Below are 15,539 nucleotides of genomic sequence, written 5' to 3'. Positions count from 1 at the left end.
TAGTCAGGGAAAAAGCATTCAGAAAAGTTAGTCATGGTCGATGTGATTGAACGAATAGAATATTCTGACTGGTTAGCCAGTGCATGTCATGCACAACTGGTCAAAGGCAAAATTAGATTATGTATGGGCCTTTGTGATTTAAAAAATAGCTTTTTATCGATAGATTCCCACTAACTAAGATAATGAAATGTTGGCACTTGCAAAGGGAATTAATGTATTCTCAACAACTGATCTGTGGTTGTGTAACATCAGATTCCCTTATACCATGACAGTAAGAGATGAACAGTTTAGTTTAAGAGGACACCATCCAGGTTAGCCCCCACACCTGTGATATTTTAAAGCCTCATGTTTAGCCTGTTCAGAAAAAATGAACTTTGTTTTCCAGGATGATATATATTTGTAATGGGGAAAGATAAGCAAAACAATAGGTCAGACAGGGTAAGTGAGATCTTAAGTAAAACTGGTTTTACTGTAAACTACTCAAAGTGCTCTCACAAGAACATGTGACTTATTTTAGGTCATGAACCTGGACCTAAGACTAATTTAGTGGATGCAATTAGGTGTGTCGCAGTTCTTTGAACCAAGAACATTCCTTGGTCTGCCAAAGTTTTATGCCAAAATCATTGACAGGTTCACTGATAAAACCTTCTATTTAGGAGAAAAAATGAAACTAAGAGGTAAGTGTTAGCGATCAAGTGAATGTCCAGAAAGCTTTAAGAAATTGAAGTAAGCCATATGTAAAGCTCCAGCTCTGCATGGTTGTGATCCCCAAGCATGTAGCACTGTAACAACTGAAACAAGTGGGACGCGGTTAGAAGCTACTTTGATGCAATGTGACAAGAACTGGCAAGAAGCCACTGTCACTTTCACATCAAGGTCCCCACCTCCATAATTCAGCACACAGCCGTAATCTGTGCGTTGGTGTTCCAACTCTTCCAAGCATTTATTTGAGGTCATGAGTTTATATTTAGATGTCACCAGAAGCCCCTTGCTAAGGTTTTAACTACCAGCTGTTTAGTTAGTAAATCTGCACATTTGGCTTGTTTACCCATGTGTCTCCAAGATTTCAACTACAGGTTATAGTAACTCTCAAGGAAGAAGAATGTTTTCAATGAATTCCTCTCCTGTGTGCCTATTCACATTTATGGCGCACATGGATGCTGTTTTGGAGAAACAGGTGACTCTAGTCTGTGATGGTGAAGTGAAAGGAGTGTAATAAAGACTTGACCTTATGCAATATGATCCATTGCATGAAGGGAGGAAGGCCAGGAAGGGATTTTTGGGCAGTGAATAACCTTTATGGGCCTCAAAAGAGGGTGAAAGGGTGATCCCTCTCACACTGTTAAGAGGTAAGAGCATTCCCTTTGTCACGGTAGATATCTTGGTATTGTGAAGATAATAAAGTGCGTGAAACATGAGAATTTGTGGTCAGTGTAGACCCTGAAATGGAGGGAGTGGTGAAAGTCTTTAAAAATCTGAGACTGCATCTGAGCAAGTAGGCGTTCCCAGGCACACATTTGGGAGAATGTTGCCATCTATATCATGTGGCTAGTTGGAGAAAATCACCTGTGCATAATTTATCTAATGTCTGTTTTTCTAGATAGCTTTGAGTCCATGGTGTTGACAACGCAGATATGCATGGTTTTTCCAGGGGACAGGATGAATAGCAATATCTATGGAGTTCAATTTACTTTTGAAAGTAAATGACAGATGCTGCTATTGTACATAGAACAATGTATTTATACAACTTGAGTGAGAGGTGCATGGCAGAATGCTTCAATAAGCTCGGCTTAGGGAGGCAGGTGTTACTGGGTCGGCCCTGAGTCTCCTCAACTCCTTTCTCCTTGATAGGGAACAGAGAGTGATGCTTGGAAACCACCTCTCCCCAGCTAAGTCTTTGCAATGTGGGGTGCCACAGGGGTCGGCACTAAGTCCGACCCTGTTTAACATCTACGTGGCCCCCCTTGCTAGGCTTGTAAGATCGCAGGGGATGGAGGTGGTATCATACGCCGATGACACCCAGATTATGGTATCATTCACCCATTCCTCTGTCACAACATCTGCCTTCAGCTTCAGGTCTTGTATGCAACATGTTGCTGACTGGATGGTCATCAACTCCTTGAAGCTGAATGGCGACAAGACTGAGGTGCTGGTCTTTGGGAAGGACCAAGATGTCTGGTCGAGTGAGTGGTGGCCTTCCTCTCTTGGCACCTGCCCCACTCCCTCTCAATCTGCCAGAAATCTCGGTGTGGTGTTTGACACTTCACTCTCGATGTCCCTCCAGGTTAATCGGACAGTTGCAACCTGTTGGGGCGTGATCAGGATACTCAACAGAATTCGCAGCTATTTGTCTCTTCAAGCACGTAAGCAAATTGCAGTCGCCCTTGTTGGCTCCAGGTTAGATTATTGCAACTCTCTTTACATGGAGGCCAACAAGGGCCTTATACATCGGCTGCAAATCATGCAGAATGCTGCTGCACGTTTTGTCCTAGACCTTCCTAGGGCATCATCTGCCACTACTGCGAGAAGAGACCTTCACTGGCTGCCTATTCAGCACAGAATTAATTTTAATATCTTGTGCCTGACCTATAGAGCTCTTGAGAATGGATCTAAAGGCGCTATCAGCTCTCTGCTTACCCGCTACCACCCCACAAGGTGCCTCCGCTCTTCGGGACTATTCCAGGCGAAGGGTATAAAAACTCTCACAACAGAAAAATGGTGCATGTGTTCAGGAAGCAAGGATTGGTCTATGGGTCCATATGGTTAGACTGGGAAGAGTGCCCAAGATGGAGAGAGTGTTTTACAAGTGATGCCTGATCTTATTCAGGTGAAGAAAAAATTGTGCGAGTCAGCGATGGAAAATGCTTGCATTATAACAATCTGGATAGCTTTATGTTATTAATCCAAGTTAGAAAGTGCGGGTTCTCCTTTAAGTGATGTTTTTTTGTGATGATGACACCAGTGTGAATGGGATCAGTGAACATGTTTATGGTGAATCTTTCCCTGTAACGAGAATGGAGAAAGCTCCCCACAGCTTTCATAAAAACTACCTCGGAAATCTATGCTGGGAAATTTGTTTAAGTTGGCAATCACAGTAAATAAGAAGTGTGGTGATTGTGAAGTAATAAACAGTGTTTAGGGAACAAGATTGGAAGATTCACATACTCTTGAAGCATTTCCTGGAAGCAAGCAATCCGGTGAATGGTGAGAGAATCAGTATGTGTGGATCCGAGGATTTGAGCTAGAACAAATACTGTTGTTGAAATCTGGATGTTCTTTAGCAGAGGGTGGCACATGTGGCAAGTGTATTGAATTAATAGTTAAGGAGAAAGTGCTGTAGCTGCACAATCTTGTTTTTTTAGTGGCCCTATGTTAGAAATTGGGATGTAGGTTGACTGGAGAATGAGCCCTAGTTAAGCAGCAACCACAATCCTAGTCAGAGTACAAAACACACAAACCCTAAATTAACCTGTGCTCACCCTCTTGTAGCTTGGCATTGAGCCGTCAGACTTAAATTTAGGGCAAGGTTTAAAGTATTTGTGCAACACTTGAAACAGTAAATCAGTGAAAACACCATAGAGAAAGATTCCACACCAGGTTAGACAAATAGTATTATTGTAATACATAAAATAAGACCTAAACAACAAAACTGCAATAAGCATAACTTTAACTGCAAAATAGTGCTTAGAAGTATTAATTGCTTACTTGGGATATCTGTGCACGTTGGACTGGGAGAAAGTCAAAAGTTCAGCCCGATCGTGATGGAGCATGGGCCGGATATAGGGACCCAGTGAGGATTGCTGTGGGGTGCACAGAAACGATGCACCGGTGTTGATCCACCCAGTGGGGGCAATGCAGAAATCCTAATTCCGGCAGCAGTGGCAATACGTTGACTCCGATGAGCGAAGAACTGCGATGACGAGATCCGTCTTTGAGGATGCCATCGGTGGAGATACAAAGACCTTGCAGTGGGCAGACCATTGTGCAGTGGTCATTCCGAAGGCTGTGCATCCACGCAGCAGAGGCAAATCACTGGTACTGGTCCACGTACCAGGAGCGTTGGGCTGGTTCTTAACCATGCAACAAGGGTGATGCACTGGTTCTGATCCATGCAACGGGGAACCACCGGTTTGACAGAGGATGCATGGGTTTTACTGGAGTAAGCACCTGAGGCCTACTTCCAAGGGCCCAGGATTGTGGTGGCACCACTTGGCAGGGCAAAGTCCCAGATGGCACATTCCAGGTGCAGAAGCAGGATGGTTGGAAGTCTTTTATGTCCTTGAGACTTCAGACCAGGAGGCCAGCCAGCTACCCCTTGGAGTCACTCTGGATTCAAGTGATGCAGGTCCAGTCCTTCTCACGCAGGCAGGAGAACAGCGGGCAGGTGGGCAGAAGGGCACACATATTGCTTTAATGCCAATACACAACAGAGAACAAGTCCAATGTAATCTTCAAATCTTCCATTCAATCACAGTGCAAGTTGCCTTGGTCCAAGATTTGTACATCCAAAGTCTGTGTCTGTCTTTCCCAGAATCAACCCAGTCATAGGCTAACATTGGTGAAAGTAATGGTAGAAGGCCAATGGTTGTGTCTGTCTTCACTGACTATCATGTACATGTATGTGGCACTTGTAAAAAAAACTAAACTCACTATTCTCTTAACACTGCTGCTATCAAGACGTGCTCCACTTTTGTTGCTGTTTGTCAACCTGTGAAAGTTGAGGAAAGGTGGTGTTCATGTTACATCAAGATCATAATGCTGCAGATAGCATGGCCTGTCATTGAGAAGTGCTCATTCAGAATCATGAGCCAGGCTGGGGTTGAGTCACAGGGTCATACAACTGAAGCACTGAGGCACAGTTGCCAAGAACATATATCATTTGCAGCTCAAATTTTGAGGTGTGCTTACGATATTTCCCTGAATGTTTTCAAATGGACAACAGTTGAAAAGGACAGTTCCCTGACTTCTTGAACTAACACTTATTTTCAATTGACTCACATTTCACAGAATGCAATGTCCAAACTGCAAGTCCCTTATTCTTAGTGGCTACTATTCACAGTGCCATAATTATTAATGTTCAACATTCAATAGTTCACAATCTTGCACACTGATCAGAAGTAGGTTACATCACAGATTATGAAGGGGCTCCTGGCCTAGATGATGTCATGGATGGGATTTGGGTGTTTAGACCATGACATGGGATGATGATGGGCAACAAGTCACTATTAAAGTGTGTATGGGGATATTGGTTTAGGCTGGAATGTGACAATATACATGTTGTAGGGTAACTTATCAGTTATGCTTCTAATAGCTGTAGACAATTTTTGTGTCAGCAATACAGACAAACAAAAAGACTCAATCCCATTGTTTGTTCTTTCCTTTCATGTAGCCATACAAGTCAACGTCCATCAGAAGCGCAGCATATGGAAGGCCATTGCCAGGAAGATACAGACCCTTGGGGTCTACAAGCTGCTGATCCAGCGGCCTATAGAAAATATATCATAAACAACGCTACCCAACTTCATAACCTATAAACTAAATTCTATACTAAATTATGGACCCATTTATAAACCTGACATATTTTGGGCCTACTGAATCAGGTGGTCAGATTAAATCTATATACACGTTATCTACAAACTATATACAATTTTATACATCTGCGGAAAGAATATTGTCATTAGAATAAATTCTAACCATTTAAACGACCACCATTGGCGACGTGATCTAGCTAATAGTAACCTACACTTCTGAATAACCAAGACCAGCTTGTTTGTCAAAAGTAAGATTTTATTTACTAAATTATGGTATTTTAATTGATAGTTTTATAAAAGTAATTTATTAGCATTAAAGCAAACATGATTGTAAAGAAACATGAGAAAAATACAATTTAAGCAAGAGAATCAAAATCAAAGTGAATATTTAAAGTTTAGCATTTCTAAAACCTAAGTCCCTAACTGAACTAAATAGATAGAAATAAAAGAAAAGTTCTTTGAGGATTCTTACGTGCTCCACGCAATGTCCGACAGCACTTCACCCTCATCGGAAAGTCAGAAAGCAGCAGCCAGCCCATCCCTAGGGGCATGACTTTTTATACCTTTCTACACTAACTAAACTACGCAAAGGAAAGTTTTCAGAAATCTTCGACGTCCCATTGGTTGAGAGTGACAAGTGACATGTCACCCACATTTCAAAAGTTCCATTAGGTCACTTTTCTTAAGGACCATTGTCTTTTCCGAATGCAACCAGGAGCTTCCTAGGTTTGCAACAAATGTATATTAATGTTCTCATAGCTTCCAATTGACTTCCGCGGATGCCAAGTTAAGGGCTGACAAAATGTTCTTTTTCGACCTTGGCCATGTCCGACAGAATGATGATAGCACGTCAGTTTTCGCTTTGTGAACGCAGCTTTTGACGAACATTTTATTTCAGAATGGGCGTCTCGTGACTTTTGCAGAAGTGAAATTCATCTTTTTGTAGCTCGAGCAAACTAGGCCCAAAAGCAGGCAACTTATGCTTTCTAGTATAAAACAAACACAAGAAAAGTATTAATGTAGGAAATAATGTAAATTCTGTATCCACCCCAGGATTTACTAATTAATTAACCCACCCGATTAATCAAATGTTACCTAGCCAATGCAGACAAATAAAGCAGCGTTTATATCTACCAGTCTTCGTTAATCCATGAGACTTATGTGCACCTAGAATAGTAGAAATAACATCACACAGACAAGAAAAAGCAAAACAAGCACATGCTTCTTTTACGTTTGCAGCAGTTAGTAGTGACAAAAACGAAAACAATAAATTATTTTATTATTTTGCACGAACAAAAAGATGCAACAATTATGCACGTTTATGAGCACACATGTTAGTCCCCCCACGTGTAAAGTTTAATCTAAGTTGTATTAGCAAGACATATCACAAATCATTAATATTATTATTCATGTTATGGAAATGTGACTTCACGAGTTTAAACAAAATTTTGTTTTCTATCTCGCTCCATCAACTCCCTCATCTGGTGATTAACAAATCACCACACCAGCACCCAAAATTTTGGTAATTTAAATTTCTGAGAAATCGATTCAAATTCATTTGTATCAGTAATCCTAAAAGTCTGTTTCTGCATAATCTTTGGAATTAGCATAACGCTCTCTATGTAACTCCTGTAATTCGATCTCCCTTTCTTCTTCTTTTCTAAGTTTATAGATTCTTTTCTTCTCTTTCAACTGCTTCTTTCTTTTATGTAACAAACAACCTATTTTGGTCAAAATAAAAATGAATACTATTATAATCAAAGGTGCCAAAATCTTGCCAAGAATTGAACTTCCGATATCATGAAACCAGTTTTTAATTGCTTGAAACCTTTTTGAAAGTTTCCCTGTAAAATCTTCTTCTTCTAAAGGAATTATCTCTGAATGCATTTGTGTAATATTCTTGATATACATTTCAATATTCTTACTTTCGTCAGGTATATATGTGCAACAATGTTGTACATGTAAAATGCCACAGACCCCTCCCTCTTTTGCTAGGAGTATGTCTAAAGCAAGGCGATCTTGAATTACCATGGATCTAATTGCAATAACTTCAACATTCACTAATTGAAACCCATCAGCTGTGTCAGTTGATAATCTATCAACTATAGTGGACAATTTTCTAATTCTCCCTGCATTTAAGGTTATACCAACAAAAGGTATTACTGCTTGAAAAATATCTCCCAGAACTTCAGTAAAAGTTTCTCTTTTAACTCTATTTACATAATTATGAATTTTAAACAATCCTTCTGAATCTCTGTCAACATGAAACACTTTAGGAAAAACAATTCCCACATAACAAGTTCCATACCAGTGGTCTGGAAGGTTGTAGTAGGCTTTGTCACCACAAACAAAATAAATCCCAGGAAAGATTGGATCCTTTCCACCTTTGAATCCCCAACCTCCCAAAATCTGATAAGTATCTTCACAGTTACTTGCACCTACAAAGTAATTATCAAAAAGTGTGTTATCTCTTCTAATGCAAAGCTTTCCACTAACTGGTTTGTCTATGTGAATTGCAATATTTTCAAGCATTTTGCCATTTAAATTCTCATCCTCTTTCTGCCAGAAATTAGACTTAGTCTGCTTGACTAATTCATTCCTTTTATAAATTGCTCTTCTCTCCTCAACCATATTCAAAAATTTCTTTCCTTCAGCACTTAATTTGCAAGTTAGATTATTTTTATAAGCATACTCATAAGTAAGTTCGTTAGTAACAAGGAAAAATTCTCTCATTTGCTTTGCTTTCTTATGTTTATTTAAAGCATTTTCAATCTTAATATTTGCAAAAATTTCGTCATAATTTGAATAGTAATATTCTAAACGTCCAGTTTGATAAAATAAACTAGTTAATACACTACATGTTACAGCATAAGTGAGAGGAAGCATATTATATGTTACTCCCTCCGAAACAGAAGCAGGTAACTTAACGCAGACGTAGCAGTCTTTTGCATCCATTACCTTAACATATTCACTCAATAGCTTTGTGAATGTATTACTTGAAAAATCACCAATTGATTTATCTTGATGAATGTTAGGCTGATGATCAATAACTTTTGCAGACGTACTATGTTTAGTTTGGCTAACCAGAGCTTTGCTTGTTGTGTTAACTTTGTGTAATTCTCTATTCATCTCTAAAGGGATAATCACAGCTAAAACCAACCAGAGCAGAATTAAAATGAGCAGACACACCAGAGTCATCTTACAGCATCTCTTAAAAACAGAACACTTTGAAGTGCTCTCCTTAACATAAGGCATTTTTGGTTAGTTTAGCCTTAAAATAAAACAAAATAAAACAAAATTTTAAAATTCTAAATTTATATTTACACCCCCCTTTTAAAATATTTTTTTTTTTTTTTTTTTTTTTAAAACCCTAAACAAGATTTCTTCGACCTTATGTCATACATAAGTTTTCTTCAACTAAACAGTTTTTCTTCGACCTTGTGTCAACTAACAAATTTTCTTCAGCCTTTTGCCAAATTAATATTTCTGTACTTCAATCATTGTCACTAATTTCTTGGATTTCGTTTTCTTCTTCACTACTATCATATATGTCAATAACAGGTGGAATTACTAAGTAAGTCCACTCAGGAGACTTGTATTTTTGATTTGGTCTTACTATTCTTTTTCCTTTTCTCGATATCACTTCAATTTTCCTTCCAACTCCAATTTCTTTTCCAGGACTCTTTTGACTACTGATTTCTTCAACTTGTTCTTTTGGTTTCTTGATCAATCTGACTCTCAATCTTCCACCAGGCCAGTAGTCTGCTTTTCTCACGTATTTCTTTTTTGGTTCAGAATTATTTGATTCTGACTTCCAAGTCCTTTTCTTTCTGTTTTCACTTTCACCATCCACGTCACTTTCTTCAGTTTCGTAGTCTGAAATTTCAATTGACTCAGGAACTTCTCTATTCAGCAATTTCACTCCTTCAGGAACTTCACTTTGTTTTCCATCACTGGTACTCGGTAATTCGTCTTCCTCCTCTTCTTCAATTACCTTCAACTTCCCAGATTTCGGATTTCTGTTCCTTACTTCAGAGTTTGTTCTCTGCCTTTCGATACTCTCCTGGTCTGAAACTTCTTTTTGTTCTGCTTCTTTGTCTTCGATAGAGACAACCGAATCCTCAGTTATCTTTCCCTTTAACAGATTCTCTTCACCTTCAGAATCTATTTCAATGATTTCTAAGTCTTTTCTTGTCAAATTTCCATTCACTGGCACAGTTTCCAGATGTCGACTTTCTTGTCGATCTTCAGAATCTGGATTTATTTCACCTTCTGTTTCACCTTCTGCTTCAGAATCAGAATCATCTGTAGTATCACTTTCAACATCAGAACTCTCAGGAGTTGGTACTGGAATAGTATGACTAGGATGAATCCAGCGTTTCAATCCTCTGCACTTTACAGCATTAGTAGTGATCAAAATTATCTGCCTAGGCTTCTGCCATCTAGGAGCTAGACAATTCCTTCTCCGATGTACTTTCGTTCTGACCCAATCGCCAGGTCTCAGATCATGTGTCAAAACCTTTTCATTTGATTGTGCTTCAGTTCCCACCTGATTAGACACAGAAGTTACCATATCAGATAACCTTTTACAGTAATCCAAAATAGCACTGTCATTTATGCTCAACAGTTTACCTACAGGTACAAAAGCTTGCCTCATAACTCTTCCCATTAAAATTTCATGAGGACTCAAACCTGTCTTTTTATCTGGTGTACTTCTTAATGACATCAAAACAAGTGGAAGAGCATCAGTCCACTTTACACCTGTTTCAAGACACATTTTTCCAATTCTGTTTTTAATTGTTCCATTAATTTGTTCAACCACTCCTGATGCCTCTGGTCTGTATGCACAGTGTATTTTCTGCTCAATGCTCAAAGCTTCGCAAATTAACTTCATCAGTTTGTTATCAAAATGGCTTCCTCCATCACTCTCAATAGTGACTGGAAAACCGTACCTTGGGATGATTTCTCTGAGCATTAGTTTTGCTACTGTAATTGAATCACAATGTCGTGTAGGGAAAGCCTCTACCCATCTTGAAAACAAGCAAACAATTACAAGCACATATTTCAAACAATTGTGTAAGGGCATTTCAATGAAATCCATTTGTAATCTGGTAAAGGGACCACCCTCTCGACCAATTATTCCTGTCCCCACCACTGATTTTCTGTTTGGATTCATTTGTTGGCATGACAAACACCTTTGACAAAAAGATTCTGCAATAGTTCTAAACTTAGTATTGAACCATGTTTCTCTAAAAAGTCTAACCATAGAATCTCTTCCTAGATGTGCTGGACCATGATATAATCTGGCCATGTCAGCAATCAAGCAATTTGGTAAGACTACTCTGCCATCTTTGTAAACCCACACTCCATCTTCTTCACGTGGTCTACAATCTGATCTTAACCACAAGTCCTTTTCTTCATCTTCTGCTTCATTTTGTAAATCTCTAATCTCATGCCATGTTTCTACAACTGTTGTTAGCATTAATGAATTTGAATCAGTTTCTTTACTCCTCTCCCGATTGTAAGAATAATTTTTTCTTGCGCAGTATTTAGCTGTTTCATCTGCGAAGGCATTGCCCTTGGAAATATAATCAATTCCTCTAGTGTGCGCTGCACACTTAACAATGGCGATTTCTTTCGGCAATTGTATTGCTTCAATTAATCTCCTAATGAAAACTGCATTTTTAATTGGTGATCCTGCTGATGTCATGTATCCTCTCTGTGACCAGAGTTGTCCATAATCATGCACAACTCCATACCCATACTGACTATCAGTAATGATGGTAACTCTTATATCTTTTGATATTTCACATGCACGAATTAAAGCAATTAATTCAGCCACTTGTGCTGAACGAACTCCTTCAAGACATGATGCTTCTTCGACATCTTTGACTGTACAAACTGAATATGAAGCTTTTAAGACACCTCCTTCGGATCTTAAGCATGAGCCATCTACAAAGTAGACAAAATCCGATTCAGACAAGGGTCTGTCTTTGATGTCTTTTCTTGGTTTAGTGCAGAATTCCATGACATCTAAACATTCATGTTCTGTTTCAATGTCATCAACAATTTCAGAATCAGGCAGTAATGTAGAAGGATTCAGATTCAAACATCTTGAAATCGAAACATTATCTGCTCCTAGTATGATTTTCTCATACTTTGTCAATCTGCTACTTGTTAAATGCTGAGTCTTACCTCTTGTCAGTAATATTTCTACTGAATGAGGCACAAAAACTTTCACAGGAAATCCCATAATGATCCCCTCACTTTGTTCGAGACTAATACTTGTAGCTGCAACTGCTTTTAAGCAACCTGGTAATGTTTTTGCAATTGGATCAAGAACTGCAGAGAAGTATGCAATAGGTTTCTTTAAATTTCCATGTCTCTGAATTAACACAGATAATGCACATCCTTCTCTCTCACTGCAATACAGTTCAAAATCTTTCTCATAATTTGGCATACCTAAAGCAGGAGCTTGGCATAAGCTCTTTTTCAGGTTTTCAAAAGAATCCATCTCAGCATCATTGAGAATAATTGGATCTTTTACATCTGACTTTGTCAGTCTTTGTAGTGGTTTTGCAATTACTGAAAATCCACTTATCCATTGTCGACAGTAACCAACCATTCCCAAGAACATTCTGACCTGTCTTTGTGTTCTTGGTGGTAACATCGCTTGAATCATTTTTATTCTCTCTATTGTTACTTGCCTTTTTCCCTTTGCAATTCTGTGACCAAGATATTTTACTTCTTGTTTGCAAAACTGTAGTTTTGCTGGGGACACTTTATGTCCTTCTTCTGCAAGGCGATTTAACAGAATTATTGTGTCTGTCACACAATTTTCTCTTGTCTTTGCAGCTATTAACAAATCATCAATATACTGCACTAGCGTTGACCTACCAGGTAAGTCTAGGTCTTCCAATGATCTTTTTAACAGTTCATTAAAGATTGAAGGACTTTCTGTATAGCCCTGAGGGATTCTTGACCATCCGAGGGTCTTACCTTGGAATCTGAAAGCAAAGATTTCGTAACTGTCTGGATGTAAGGGGACAGTAAAGAATGCATTGCAAAGGTCAATGACTGTATACCATTCAGCATCATGTGGAATCTGGAATAGAATTACTGCTGGATTTGGAACCACAGGACAACATGGAACGACAATTTGATTAACCTTTCTCAAATCTTGTACGATTCTAAATGTTCCGTTAGACTTTTTAACTCCCATAATTGGTGAATTACAAGGACTACTCTCCATTTCTTTTAATACGCCTTGTTTGATTAATTTTTCAATTATAGGTGTAATACCTTCAATTGTTTCTGTTTTCATTTTATATTGTGGAATGTTTGGAAATTCTATTCCCTGTTTCAATGTAATTTTTACTGGATCTACGTTTTTCATCAGACCCATCTCATTTCCAGTAAAATCCCATATTTCAGATTTCACTGTTTCCTTGAGTTCTTCAGGTAAATCCTTTTCTTCAAATGCAGGAAACAATTTTGTTTCTTCTGCTTCCATCATCATCATTGTCATTCTGTATAAACCATCTTCTTCCATTGTTTGTAACTCAACTCCATCAGGAGAACAATATATTCTACAATTCATTTTACATAGGATGTCTCTGCCCAATAGATTCACTGGACTACTATTACAAACCACAAATCTGTGTTTGTCTCTGTAATTTCCAATTTCAACTGGAACTGGATCAGTTAAGTCAGTTTTAATTTGCTGATTACTTACTCCGACAACTTGGATGGTATCCCCAGAGAGAGGTAGGTTTTCAATTTCCACTGATCTAACAGTAGAACGGGTAGCACCAGTGTCCACTAGAAAAGTGATGTCTACATCATTAACTTTCCCGTTTACAAAAGGACCTGACTGGTCAACCTCAAGAGTGGCCCCAACAACACACTCTTCCTCCTCTCTCGGGCACCGTCAGCAATAATCATCAGAATCGCTGTCTTGACTTTCTGCTAATAAAAACTGTTGTGAAGCATTTTGCATTTGAACTCTTTGCTGCTTTTGCTGTTTTTGTGGTTTTATTACCTGTTCACTTCCCTGAAATCCCACGTTTGGATTATATTTTTGAACTCCCCCACAATTCGGAAAAGGTGGTTGTGGCAATTGGTCTTGACGATTATTCACCTGTTGCTGTTGCTGTTGCTGCAACTGTCGCTGAATATTTAATTCGTTTAACCCCTGTTGCATCTGTAGCTGTCGCTGCAGGTCAACACCATTCTGCATCTGTGGATTCAATAAGGGATTCTTTAAGTTTTTAGGAGGATGAGGACACTCGTCTCTCCAATGTCCAATTTCGCCACAATTAAAACAAGGTAATCTTTGTTTCAACTCCTCAATCTTTGAGCTAAATTTCTTTGGGAAATTATTACTTTTAAACTTTCCTTGTATCTGGTTTGTATTTCCAGTTTGAACAAAATTAGTGTTCTTATTACCCATGCTGGCAATCTGTTGCTCAGCCACTTTTACCTGAGCCCACATGGCTTTCTCCTTGAGCTTCTTCTGTTTTACTTCTATTTCATCACTGCAATACTTAGCCTTTCTTAGAATATCATCTACAGATAGTGATTGCCATCCGACAATGCTATTTCTGATCATTTCTCCAATTTCAGGTTTTAGTCCATAAACGAATCTATAGACAAAATGGCTCATATCCTTTTCGTCTAGTTTTTCATAACCACTGTATTGTTTAAAGATTAACAGTAGTCTTTCATAAAAAGAATGAACTGATTCTTTTGTTTCCTGTTCTGTCCTTTCTATTTTAACCCAATCGACTTCTTTAGGTGGAATTTTGTTTTTCATCCAAACAATCACTTTTTCATAAAAATCCATTACAAGTGGATTTGGAGCACCTGTTTCTTTGATTCGCTCAGGTTCTGTTTTTGGCCAACTAATCGATATCTTGCATTCTGTCCAAAGATCTGATGGAACGACAATGTCAAAAAATCCATCTAAATCAATCCACAGAACTTTTGACACTTTGATAAATCTATCGACTTGCCTGTACCACTCAACTGGTTTTTCCCTCAATTTCGGAAAGTCATTTGTAAATAACAGAATGTCCTGTCTCGACCAAGGGACATGAACATATCCTCCACCTGCAATTTCTCTCATTGGAAATTGTTTTGACAATTTTTCCAATCTTTCATCTTCCTTCTTTTTCGTCCATTTTACTCTCCATTTATTCAGTTCTCCTAGCTTTTTGATATAAACAATCAAATCTTTTATATGTACTATTCTTCCCATTGAGTTCAAACTCTCAATGTCACTTTCTGAAAAGTCTAATCTGTAATGTTTCGCAAAATTCTTTTGTTTGCTCACATCAATTTCAAGTTCTGCTGCTAGATCCTCTAGTTGATCATATTTATTTTTTGTTTTCCACTGAATGCTTTTACAAATGAACAGTAGTTCATCATCTCGATAGTAATTTAAACTATCTGGACCGATTGTTCCGATTATTAATTCTTCGATATTCGCTTTTAATTTAGCCACATCAAGTTTTGGTGTGGTTACCCTAACTTCAGGACTCCCTATATCTGATATAGCACCCATTGGTGTTTTTGGAGATAAATCCTCATTAAAGGTTAAATCAGGCATTCTCGATTTAGAAGAGTTTATTTCAGATAAGTCTGAATAAAAATTTTCAGTAACCTTTTGAATTTCTGCATTTAAAGGAATAGTTAATCCTGTCTTGTTTGTTTCTTTTTGGTCAAATACAGGCTGAACAGGACCAATCGTTACTGGAACTGTCACAGCTTCCATGCCTTTTGTCATTCTTTTTATTAATTCTTCTTTAGATCTTAAATATTCATTATAATCAACATCTTCAACATTTCTTGCCTCTCTTGTATAATCTTTTGGAGCTTCTCTTGCCCTTGGAGCCATTGTAAAATGTCTACCTTCATTTCGAGCATTATCAAATTCTGGTCTTCTAGGAGTTTCAATGATTTCACAATTATTTGGATAAAGTTTAGGAGCTTCATTAATTGGAGGTG

The sequence above is a fragment of the Lissotriton helveticus genome, chromosome 6 (genome assembly GCF_964261635.1).
Source record: "Lissotriton helveticus chromosome 6, aLisHel1.1, whole genome shotgun sequence".
Classification (NCBI taxonomy): Eukaryota; Metazoa; Chordata; class Amphibia; order Caudata; family Salamandridae; genus Lissotriton; species Lissotriton helveticus.
Note: the sequence above shows the minus strand (reverse complement) of the source record.